Genomic DNA, 12,454 nt, shown 5'->3' on the forward strand with positions numbered 1-12,454 from the left:
AGGTTTACATAACTAAGATATTCCTGAAAGAAATTATTTAAATGAAATTACAGTACTTTGATTATTTGTTCAAGGCACTAGGGAAACTTACAGTAAATTATTTTGTAAAGTGAATGATTCAGTTCTAATATGGCTGTTAAATGAGTACATAGTTTTTATCTTAGGTTTTCTCATAATGATCTGTGAGAAACAAAGAGGGAGAGAATGCTAAACAGATAGGTAGATGCACAGATAAGCAGATGTCATTAAATAATATAACATTTCAAATAAAAAAAATCCCACACATTGAACACTAGCAGATTTTACCATCTTATAAAAAGAGTCCATATTTGGGTATTATATATGCTTCAAACAGAATTATCTGAGTGATAATTATACTTCTAAAATGACTGTGTTACATGAAAACTAAAGATAATAAAGTGACAAGTATTTTACTCAATTAAATTATTTCCAAAATATGCTTTACTAAATAAGAAGCACACACTAAATATCCAGAGTTGTAACTTATTAAATAACTCACAAACATATTGAAAATAAGTTTTTGAGATAATTTTGAATAAATACCAAATAAGCAATATTTACATACTATGGCTCAGGGAATAGACATTAATAAAAATTAACTTTTCCTCAGGCCACTGTCTAGACCACAGGAAACCTGGTCAACAGCACATGGGTCATCACAAGGTACAGACTCAGAAGTTTCCATAATGCCTTGGCCAACAGCTAGACAGAGTGAATGAATTATGGCCACGACAGTACCCAAACTCACAGTACACAGGTTAAGACAGTGATGGACTCAACTTCAAACAAAATCAGCAAAAACTAGTATCTTACAGCTTCAAAGAGCAATTTATTTTTGAGCAGTAAATCAGTGGGATCTAGGAAGCTTTGCCAGAGCAAGAAAATTATAGCAAATTAGAAGCAAATAACTTTTCATGACTCAGCCTGTTTGGAGAAGGAATTTGCTGGATTAAAGACTTAATCTGGATAGTTAGAGATGTTCACATCCATATCCATATTCATGTCTCTCTACATATAAGTTTGGTATCTACCTAGGCTAATAACAATACCTACCTCAAATGGATTTAGATGAGAAATAAATGGAAAACCACAATTAAAGTTGATTAGCTTCTTAGCTGTGTAAATAGATGCACACGTGCACTCATGAACACACACACACACACATACATATTTTTATACTTTTCTTGGGGTCCCTATATTTCTTAGGAAAAATTATACATTCATATTTACCAGAGAAGCAGGGTTACAAAACATAGTGATGAGTATTCCACCCCCCCAAAATAAGCATGTGTAGTGAGGGCACACTTGATTAAATATTGATGTCTTAGAGATTAGAAATCAACTGTAATTATGCCTCCTGACCATATCATGTACTTTAGGGGAGCCTCGCATGTTCCAGCTTTCTTTGTATGGTTTGATTTATCTTAAAATAATGCTATGGTCCTTACCAGTGATTGGTTCTCACTGGAATCAGGCTGAAGCCAGTCATAACATGGCATTAGCCCGGTCACAGGAGTTGGATCAGGCAGGAAGGCATGTGACTCTTCTAGCCAAAGGCATGTGAGAGAAGTGTGTTTGGGAATTTTGGGGGAAATATAATTTTTATGTTCTCACTGTCTTTTTGTTTTTAGGTTTTTGTTTCTGTTTTTTTTCCCCTCCCTCTCAGGAGAGCCACTGGCAAGTAATTCTCTCTTCTGTACATTGCAGTTACCTAAATATTGGCCTGGAACTAGTACCAGCATGAGAAAGATGCTGTCATATGCAGAAGGGCAGTGGCAAGAGAATTTCAGAGAAGAGCTGGAGCCAGTGGATTAAGCCATGCCCAGAATCTTATTTGTGAAAGCCAATTAATATCTCTATTCTTTAAGCCTTTTTGTATTGGGCTGTTTTTTACTTTAAACCAAAAATTATTCTCATAAAAAATCCTATTTCCTCGCACATTAAATGCATCTAATCTAATATCCATATAGAACCCAGAACATCACTCGACTTTATTCAAGTATCTTTTTCTTATCTTAAAACTTTCTTGCTCTTATTAACGTTTTTAAATACCCTAAACACCCCATCTGGATATTGTAATTGATTCAGTTTTGTTAGTGAACTTCAAATTTACTTAGAAGCCTATTGAGACTGAATATGTCCAATATTCAAAAGATAAAAGAATAGGTACATAAATACTATTTTATCACTTTAAAATTGTTTTCACATTTTAATTTATTTATATTGTGTTCCTTTCTTTGTGTGACCCAAGCTGTAATTTTTTTCCTCATTGTTCTATTACACTGATGAACAACATTTTGCATACCATGAATTGGTCTTCTGGTAGTACTAGCTCAGAAATATTGTTGTTTAATCATTACCTGCTCAGTATTTTGAGAGCTGCACAAATATCACATTTAAATTTAATTTCTATCTTCCTTCCTTAAAAGAAAAACTGAAGTAAAAATTAAGGTGCTTCTATTTGACAAGGTAATTTCTTGCAAATTTTTTTTTAAATGACAATCCATCTCTAACACGTACCATTTTGTTTTAAAAGGCAGTAGACAAACTAATATCAGAAGACAATAAATATATTTGAAGTGAATAAAAGAAAACTGCTATTAATGTGAACCATAAGTTGATGTTTTCTGTTCCCCATTACTAAGGCTGACTTAAGCATAATGATTTATTTTTTTTTTACAGAATAATGTTCAATATACTATATAGATTTATAAATTATAAATTTCATTTAATTGCTATTATTTTTTCTCACCTGACATTTAGCTCTGACATTTCATTGAAATCTATTTTACTAAAATACATTTTAAAAGTTAAGCTTTGAAAATTTTTTTTTTGCCAATTTCTTTTTATTGAAGTTTGATTGGTAGAATGAGTAAAAAATCAAACAGAGTATGTCTTAAAATACTGTACTACTTTGGCCAACCTATTTTTCGTCTAACAAAATTATTGGAACAATCACATTGACAGACAATTATATTTACAAAGCTCAGACTTAGATTCTCAACTTATTAAATTTAGTTCCATTTAGAGGAGCATTGAAAACACCTGTAATTATTTCAAATAGCATTACATCTTCACCTTGCAAGAAATTGCACATTTTATTTTTCATTTACATCCAGCCAATTCTAGGAGACAGATGGAAATGAAGCTAGCAAGAAAGAACCCACTCCAGATTGAAAGGGACATCCTTCACAATTCCACCCAAACTATAAGCAAACTTCCCTAGATCCCTTATTTTCAAAGAAGTAAAAATTAGAGGCAACGTGAGAGAAGAATGATGGGATATACAGCTGACAGTCTTCTCTGCTGATATTTTTAGAGGTCAGTTATAGTGATAGAGTTAGAAGTACCATCCTCAAATAAAGTACATATTTTAACCAGGCACACTCACTCTGAACAATCAGGCCTGAAACTTAGAAAAATACAATGATGAATGGGATTGCACAGCAAGCAAAGAAAATAAATTACAATTTCAAACCTCTCCATTCTTTTGTGTTGAAAATTAAAAAAAATATAATAAATCATTATCAATAATGACAGATCTGGATTAGGGATGTTTATATGAATCCAATCAATTTATAAAACTTTCAACACTGTAGCCTGGTCAGAGAACCTTTTCTGAGGCACCTCCTCTCTGTCACCAAAGCAGATGGCCAACTTACACATGCAAATGAAAAACAGACTTTAGTTATAAAACAAAAGAATGGGTTTCAACCAGCTAAACTTAAATTATTAGCTTAGCGATCCCAGCAGTAGCTGTTATCAAATTCAGACCAGCCCACCCTGGTGAGAAGGACTAGGGTAGTTATGCAATATACGCAAAGCATCTTAAATCCATTACATAAAAATATATGCTTGGCGGGTCGTGGTATAGCAGACGTTATGACAGGATGCTGCCTTCTCTTACCCTAGGGAGTATAATTAAGTACAGTGCTCAAATAAATGGTTTGCAGTCACACGTATTATCCTTCTTTTCTGGCTCAAAAGAAGCTCGTAGTCTCTGCTCAAAGTATTCACCTCGACCTAGCTTCAATGTGCATGTTCCTTAAGCCTCCCAAGACAATTAAATGGAAATGTATTCCCATTCAACATTACGTCTTACCTCAATCAACATTCTCTGGTGGTAGTCACAAACCTTATACTTATATTTTTTTAACATAAATACTCACTTTTCCCAGTAGATGTACAAGGTTGTTAGAAATTAAGAGAAACAACTAATTGAATACCATGGATTGTTTTGGGTAAGTGCTTGAAGCTGCATCCATTTGACATCTGTATGGTTGCTACTTTGAGCAGTTAGTTGGGAACATGAAGCTGCATGTCTTCAAACAGAATGATGACATCTATAATTCCTTAATAGTTTGGCTAAAATCAGTACCGGATATATAACACCAAATTAATCTCATGCAATGAAGGCATGTCAACATTTTAAGGTCAACCTAAGCTGGTAATTTTCTGGCATTATTAGAGGTGGAGCTACCAATTGAATTATAGGCAATATAGTTCCTTTTAAAAAGAATGTAATCATTCATTTTGCAGATTTGAGGGTGAAAACTGTCAGTAAAATTTCAAGAATGTTCTTTTATAAAAATAAGCACATTTTAGACTAACTCAGAAAACTAGTTAACTTATGAGAATGCGTAAATCTTAATGCAGATGTTATTGGCAACCACTGTCATCAATGAAATAAATTACAATTTAAAATTGCAAGATTTTTCAGCATTCAGCTGATATTTATAGAGCCCACAAATACTGTAACATATTTTGTCAAAAGTTATTTCCAATTTATCTCTGTGAAAAATATATGTCTTTTATAATAACATTTTACAAACTGAAGATTTTGAGTTTAGGAAAATAAAATATGTTACAAGCAAGCTTGTAATAAAACTTGGGACTGTTAAAACAATCAGAAAAATTTACAGTGCTAAATCTTTTTTTTTTTTTTGGTATGAATAATTTCATTGTAAATCAGTTCTTTTACAGTAAAATAACCCCCTCAAAGGAAACAAAGCTTTACTTTTGAAATTGAGGTAACTTCATTTAACATTTATTAAAGTTTCTCATACTATATTTAGAGAGAATTTTCAACATCTACAATTTTATTAAATCTAAAAGTAATCCTGTGACCAAATAGTTGGTTAACTTTTGTTGTTGTTCCATCATTAGCTTTTTTCCTGAGTTTTACTGAATTGAATGTCTATCAATTTTTATAAGCATTTGGAATCCCTTTCTGCTGGAGGATTTTATATCTTATGCAATTGAACTCAAGTGTAGCCACGTGGCAAGTTTTGTATAAAAAAATGTGAGTGGAAGTGATATGTCTCCCTTATCCTTGTGATATGACCCCTGTCATTGTTCCAGAGAGAAAATATTCCTTCCAAATACATTCTTGAATAAAGATAATGTGGGTCAGAGCTACACCTGAGTCCTGATGTACGTAAAGGTGAGAAGGAAAAATATCCTTTTGTTGTGAACATTCATTTGGAGATCATCATCAAATGATTGTTCTGCTCCTTTATTATTATTTTTTTTCTATCCTGTCATTTCCAATCCCAGCTGCTACTTTGCAGATATTTCTCAAATTTTCTGGTCCCACTGATGTCATAGCTTCCCCAAAACCTGAATCTGAGACTTTGACTTGCTTATGAATAGTTTGTTTATGTTTGTGATGCCACGAAACTGGAATGGAGAACTGGGAAGAATAAGAGAGGGAACAAGACAAAGCCAATGTAAGAATTTCTAATCAAGCTGTGAGTGATGGAGACCTAATTCCACTGAGATCCATTGAGGCATCTGAAAATTTGTGTAGAATGCCTCCCACAGTTGTCACCTGAAAGATTAAAAAGGAGAATATATACCCATTGGCTCTTGTTCTTCATTTTCCATGGGTCAAGAGTTGTCTTATAGATATGAATCACTTGCACTTTCTTGTTTGCAGGAGTGTGGGAGAGCCAAAGCATCCAAAAGGCTTTGGAGCAGAAAGCAACCTGAGGCAAGTTGTTGATCACAGTAACCTATACGAATCTGGCTTTCACAGCAGTGTTTGCTGAATGAGTTGTTTATTTCATCAAAGTTGCCATATTTAATATTACAAAGTTGTTAATGATATTCTGTTAGAATCATTTAAAAAACATATAGTATCTCTATTTACATAACCTCCTCTTGATCAAACTTGCTAAGGATTATCAATATTATTAATCTTTTCAAAGAATGTACTTTTTGTTTTTAATTTTCTTTATCATATTTTCATTTCCTTTTTCATTGATGTCTTTTATATTTATATTGTTCTTTCTAACTACTTTAGGTTTAATTTGCTCTTGTTCTATAAAATTTTAATGGGGAAGATTCAATCATTGATTTTTTAGCAACAGTTTTATAGAATCATAAAAGCACTTATATATATGCATATATTTAGACCCCCATAAATATACATGAATTATAGAGCTATAAAGAGTCCTTTAAACATTTCTTTAGCTGTATCCCACAAATTTTATATGTGATGTTTCCATTAAAATTCAACTTTAAATATATTCTAATTATTCTTACAATTTCTGTTTTGACCCATGGGTTAATTATAAGTAAATTTCAAGTATTAGGGGTTTTCCTATTATTTTTATTTTTTTTTCTAATTCAATTCCATCATAGCTAAATACTCTTTGATATCAGTAAAATACTCTATGATTTCACTGTTTTAAAATGTATTGAGAATTGTTTCATTTCCAAGAATAGTGTCTATCCTGGTAAATGTATCATTTGAATTTGAAAAGAATATATATTCTGCCTTTATTCTCTAAATATCAATTAAGTAAAGGTGGTTGATGGGGTTGAAAATATCATTTAGATCTTTATGAATTGGGTGATTTTGTTTCCAGTTAATCTATCAGTTGTTGATAAAGGGAAACTAATATCTCCAGCTATGATTATTAAGCTGACCATTTCTCTCTTTAATTCTTTGTTTTTCCTTCATGCCTTTGAAAGTTTTGTTATTGAGTTCATAGACATTTATGATTGCTATGTCTTTTGGATGATTTTATCTTTTATCATTTATGAAATTTCCGTCTTTTTTTCTGGTAATACATTTTGTCTTGAAAATTTTTATTTAAATTTAATATAATTATTTCAGTCTTCTGCTTAAAACTTGAATTTTATATGTTTTTCTCTTCATTTAGTTTCCAATTAAAATTGTCTTTAAAACTATGTCCCTTGTGGATAGCTTGTAGTTGGCTTTGTGTTTTAATCCATTCTGAAAATGTTGCTTTTACTTGGATTGCTTAATCTATTAACAACTAATGTAATTAACAAATTGTTTTGTGATTAACATTGTTATGTTTTCTTCTTTTCATCTGTTTTCATTCTTCTGATTCTCTTTTACATCATTTTTTTGGATTGTTTGAACATGTTTTAGAATTTCATTTATATTTCTGTTGGCTTTTTAGCTACAACTTTTTCATTTTTTATGACTTGAATAAGGATTAAATTACAAGCTTAAATCTTTATTTATGTACTGTAATATACTTTATAGTATATTATGTACTACTTTGCCTAAAACATTAAAATCTTCTTACAGTTGTTGCACTAAATTTACATACTTATAAACCTACAAAACTATGTTTTATTTAGATATAGTCATAGATAGACAGATATAGTTATGGATATGGATGTAGATATAGATGTATAAACATATAAATATTTTTATCAAAAAATTAAGAAGAAAATGGCAAAAATAAAAAATATTATTTTCTATCTACCCAGATATTTCAGATATTTTTCCTTCTTTTCTGAGAACATACTTCTTCCTCTGCCATCATTTTCTTTCAGTCTGAAGAATTTCCCTTTAATATTTCTTTTAGCGCAGACCTGTTGGCAATGAATTACTCTGGTTTTCTTTTACCTGAAAATATTCTTATATTTTACCTTTGTTATTGAAGAATGTTTTTGATGGTTATAGAATCCTGTGTTGCTAGATTTTTTTTTTTCTTCCAGCACTTTAAAGACGTTTCCTACTTTTCTTATCTACAAGGATTCTGGTGAGAACTCAGCCATTGATTGGAATTTTGTCTCTTTTTGCATAATATATTAATCCTCTCTTGTTACTTTCAATATCTACTCTTTATCTTTGGCTTTCAACCATTTGAATGTGATGCACCCTATTTTGGGCTTTTTCCCCTTTTATCTACCTGATATCCATAGAGCATTCTATGTTTGCAATTATATGTTTTTCATCAAATTTGGGAAATATTAAGCACTATTTATTAAATATTTTTGTCCTCAATTCTCTCTCCTTGTACTATTCCAATTAAATGTGTTTTACTCTTTGAGATCATCAAAAAATTCCCTGCTTATTGATTTTTTTCTCACCATGTTTTACCTTGAATAATTTTCATTGATTTATTATGAAGTTCTTTAGTCTTTCCTCTCTCATGTCTATTTAGCTGTTAAGTCCATCCTTGAAAATCTCTTTCTTTCAGAAAATACATTTTTCAGTTCTAAAATTACCAATTCTAGAATTACTTTTTTTATTGTTTCTATTTCTCCATTTGGTTCCTACTGTGGCACAGAACAAGTTTCCAGGATGAAGTGAAAAACTGGCAAAATATACAAAAGGAACATAGAGACAAAAGACAAACTGCATATTTCACAAGGGTGTTTGCATAATAAATGTGAGTATTTTTGCCATATATTTGGTTATGAGAACTTTGGGACAATTTGAATGTATTATTAAAACGTTGTGAAAATCCTATTATTGCTTTTGTTACTAAGTAACATAGTTCACTAACGTAACTATTGTTAATTCTTGGTAGGTGTCCAGGCTATGAGCTTATGCTCAGTTATCTAATTCCTAAAGAATCTTAATTAAAAACAAACTTTAGGGAGTGTTCTACAGATGTATTTAGTGCCATCATGGAACAACTGAAATAATGTTACCACTATCATAACATTAAGAAAAGATAGAGAAGGATGATTATGATAAACCTACAATATAAGTGACTAATATAATAAAATCTGACATATTAAAAGTATTTTAAAGACAAAGAGAAAGTTCAGCAATATTTTTAGGTGCTCCTTGAAAAACAGTGACAAAATGAGATTAAGCTGATGTGCACTTATTGTTAGTTGAGGAATTTTAACTATTGAAATAACAAGAATAAAATTGTGACTTGGTTTTGTATAAAAACACTTTTGTTCTTCTCATATGTTGATAATGTTCTAGAATAATGCACATAAATGTACACACATTCTTGTGTGTATATAAAACCATGAATACAAATAGCATTCTACCTCTTGGGTGATCTCACCTTTCCTCAACCTGCAAATAAGCCACAATACACACGTCCAGCCTCATGAGATATTTCAAAATTCATGAGCTAATGCTCCTACCCATTGTTCAGAGAAGACTGTCTCAAACATGTATGCAGTATCCAATTACACAGAAGTCTGAAATAGTCACAATAAACTAGAAATGCAGTATTTGGAGGGAATGGATTCTAATGTGAATGACAGCTCAAAATGTCAGAGTACAAGCACATATACCTCAACACAATCATATCTGAACAATAAAAATGAATGCAGTAGAGATAAAAAGACAACATCACTCTAGGCAGGAAAGCATATTTTGCCAAGCTAATTCCCTATTATTTTCTACTGAAATTTTATTTTCCTTTAGATCATTATGTTTTACTTTTACTTTATATCACCCACATTCCAAGGATTCCTTACTTTCCTTCCTTGATCTCTGGCTTAGGATTTAATAAAGAATGTTTCCCCATTTTTCCCATTTGTGCAAAATAAAGATAACATATGATAATCATGATGGTAATAATGATAATAATAAATTAGGCATCTTCCATAGCAAACAGTTAAAATTTATCTCTACTAGATTAGGACCTCATTGCCAAAAGTATTTGTTTGTATTTGGTGGAAGACAGAAACAGTTGTTTGTTTCTGCTAACTTGGAAGTTCAGACACAGCATGTTTAAGTTATAGTTCCTTCCAATTATTCAACTGATGTTAGAAAGGACCTGATCTTCTCACCATTGTTTTCTTTACTCATCAAAATTACAATGGTTTCAACAGAAATCTGTCTCTCTTTTTCTCTTCAAGTTCTTTTCTAGTACAGGCAAGTTGTCAGAAGCCGCTCCCAAATGTAGGAAATAGCTAGTCAACAGTCACAGCAAAAAGAGCAAGTATTTTTTCTATAATTGAGAATTTTATGGAGAATTCTACTTACAGTTGCTTCTGTTATGTCTTGCCTCTAACATGTATTATGGACATGGTCCGATCATACTCTATCCAGGCCTGAATCATGCACAAAACCTTGCAGAAAAAGTAAAATTGGACTGGGTGAGCCCCACCAATGATTTTCACAAGAAAGAGGTATGCTGCTACTAAATGACAGAGGGGGAATACATGGGCTACAAAAACAGATTTCCACCATATATTATGAAAATGACAATAGAATTATTTGTTCTTGAAAACAACCAAAAAATTAAACACTAAAATTAATGAAATGAATTTTATTTAAAGAAAAATAAAAAGATTTGATATACAGTTGACCTGTGAAAAACTTGAGGGTTGAGAGCACCAACCCTCCATGCAGTTGAAAATCCATATATGTTATAGCCTGCCTGCTAACTTCCTCCATATCCACAGTTCTGCATCCTTGATTCAACCAACCTTGAATTACACAGTAATGTAGTATTTACTATAAAAAAAAAAAACAGCATAAGTGGACCCAAGCAGTTCAAACCCATGTTGTTCAAAGGTCAACTTTACATATTATATGACTCTAGGATAATCACATTTTAACAAATATGTTCCATATTCTTGGGTTCAGCATCATTCAAGGCCTGTTGTTGAATATTTATTGATGCCTTAGAGTCAATGAAAAGTCTTTCAGTATATAGTTTTTTAAATGTTTGAGCATCCTTGTTCTTTCATTCCTTCTATTTTTTAAAAAATCTTTTTTTTACTCCACAATCAGGTCTCATAATATGACAATACCTTCAACTGGTAAGACAAAATTATATTTTCTTAAGTAGACAATTCAAAATATTTAAAGCTTTATTAATTTTTCCAAGAGTGAGTCAATGTTATAAATATGTTAATATGAACAATATATCAGAAAGAAGAAAATAATCTTATATACCATTTTTAAATTAAAAACATATTTTTTAAAACAATCCACTAAAGTAGGAATATTAATCAGGACAGAATTTGTTAAGCTACAGTAAAATGACTTCCAAATCTTGGTGTCTTAGACCTCCAACATTTATCTTTACCTTTTGCTCCCATAGAGTCTGCTGGTTGTCTAAGCTACTCTGAAGAACAACTTTTTTTCTATGGGTTGATTTAGTCTTTTTTGGCTCTTTCAGTATTATAGGAACTCTATATCAGTATGCGGTTTGTCTATTGCCATTTGACAGAGAGATAGAGAGAGAGTTAAGGAGTTAATACAGAGTCAAACAGAAAGTTGAAAGTTCCTGATAGTCTCTGGACAGGGCCAGAGGGAAATTCCTTTTGTTGCTTAAATGAAATATGCTTAGAACTCAAGAGGCCTCACAAAAAATAAGAGCAGAAGGCTGCCCCTAACCCCTGCAGAAGTAGAGACAAAGATGCCAGGCAGGGTTAATCTTACCCTGATCTTAGTCCAAGCCTCTCCTACTCCTAAAATCAAAATTGGATCATGCTGAGCCATAAATATCACTATGGGCTTTAAAAGCATAAATAAATGTCATATTTGACTAAGAAGTACAGTCTTAATGTCAAAGGTCAGTTACAGAGAGAAAAGAGAAAAAATATTTGCATGGTCGGAAGTTTAGACTGATACCCATGAAGACTTATTCAAATATATTTAAAGTATTTATCAATAATGTAGGGTCAACTTGTCACTACATAGAAATGTGAGGAGAAGAGAAAGCTATATAGCTAATGTGTAGAGAGGGAAATTTGGGGGAGACAGAGAGGGTTGGACATGACTGACAGTGATGGAAATCTCTACTGGAACCTTGAGACAAGTCCTAAACCAGAAGTAAGAAGAATGAGGTTCTAGTCCTCCCCATTCTATCTCTCACACCTCCATGATCTCAGGAAAATCCTTCATCTAGTCTCCAGCTTCAGCTTTTTCATTTCAGCAAAAAGAGACATTATCTTGAGACAATGTATGTGTATGTGGTTTGTAACATTTTAAATCCTCCATAAATGCAAGCTCGGGGTTGGTGTTATTAACAAATGTTAGTTGAATTAAACCAAAATTGGGTTATAGTATCATAATGACTGTATGCCTACCAATAAACACTATCCAGACTAGAGTTAGTAATAGTAAGTCATTTATAAACTGTGTGAATTCCTAACATTAAAGGGTCAAACCATAAACAAGGTAAAACATTTCAAGTTTACACAAATGGCTACAATGGGAAATTAGGAATGGCAGATT

The sequence above is a fragment of the Pseudorca crassidens genome, chromosome 5 (genome assembly GCF_039906515.1).
Source record: "Pseudorca crassidens isolate mPseCra1 chromosome 5, mPseCra1.hap1, whole genome shotgun sequence".
NCBI classification, from domain to species: domain Eukaryota; kingdom Metazoa; phylum Chordata; class Mammalia; order Artiodactyla; family Delphinidae; genus Pseudorca; species Pseudorca crassidens.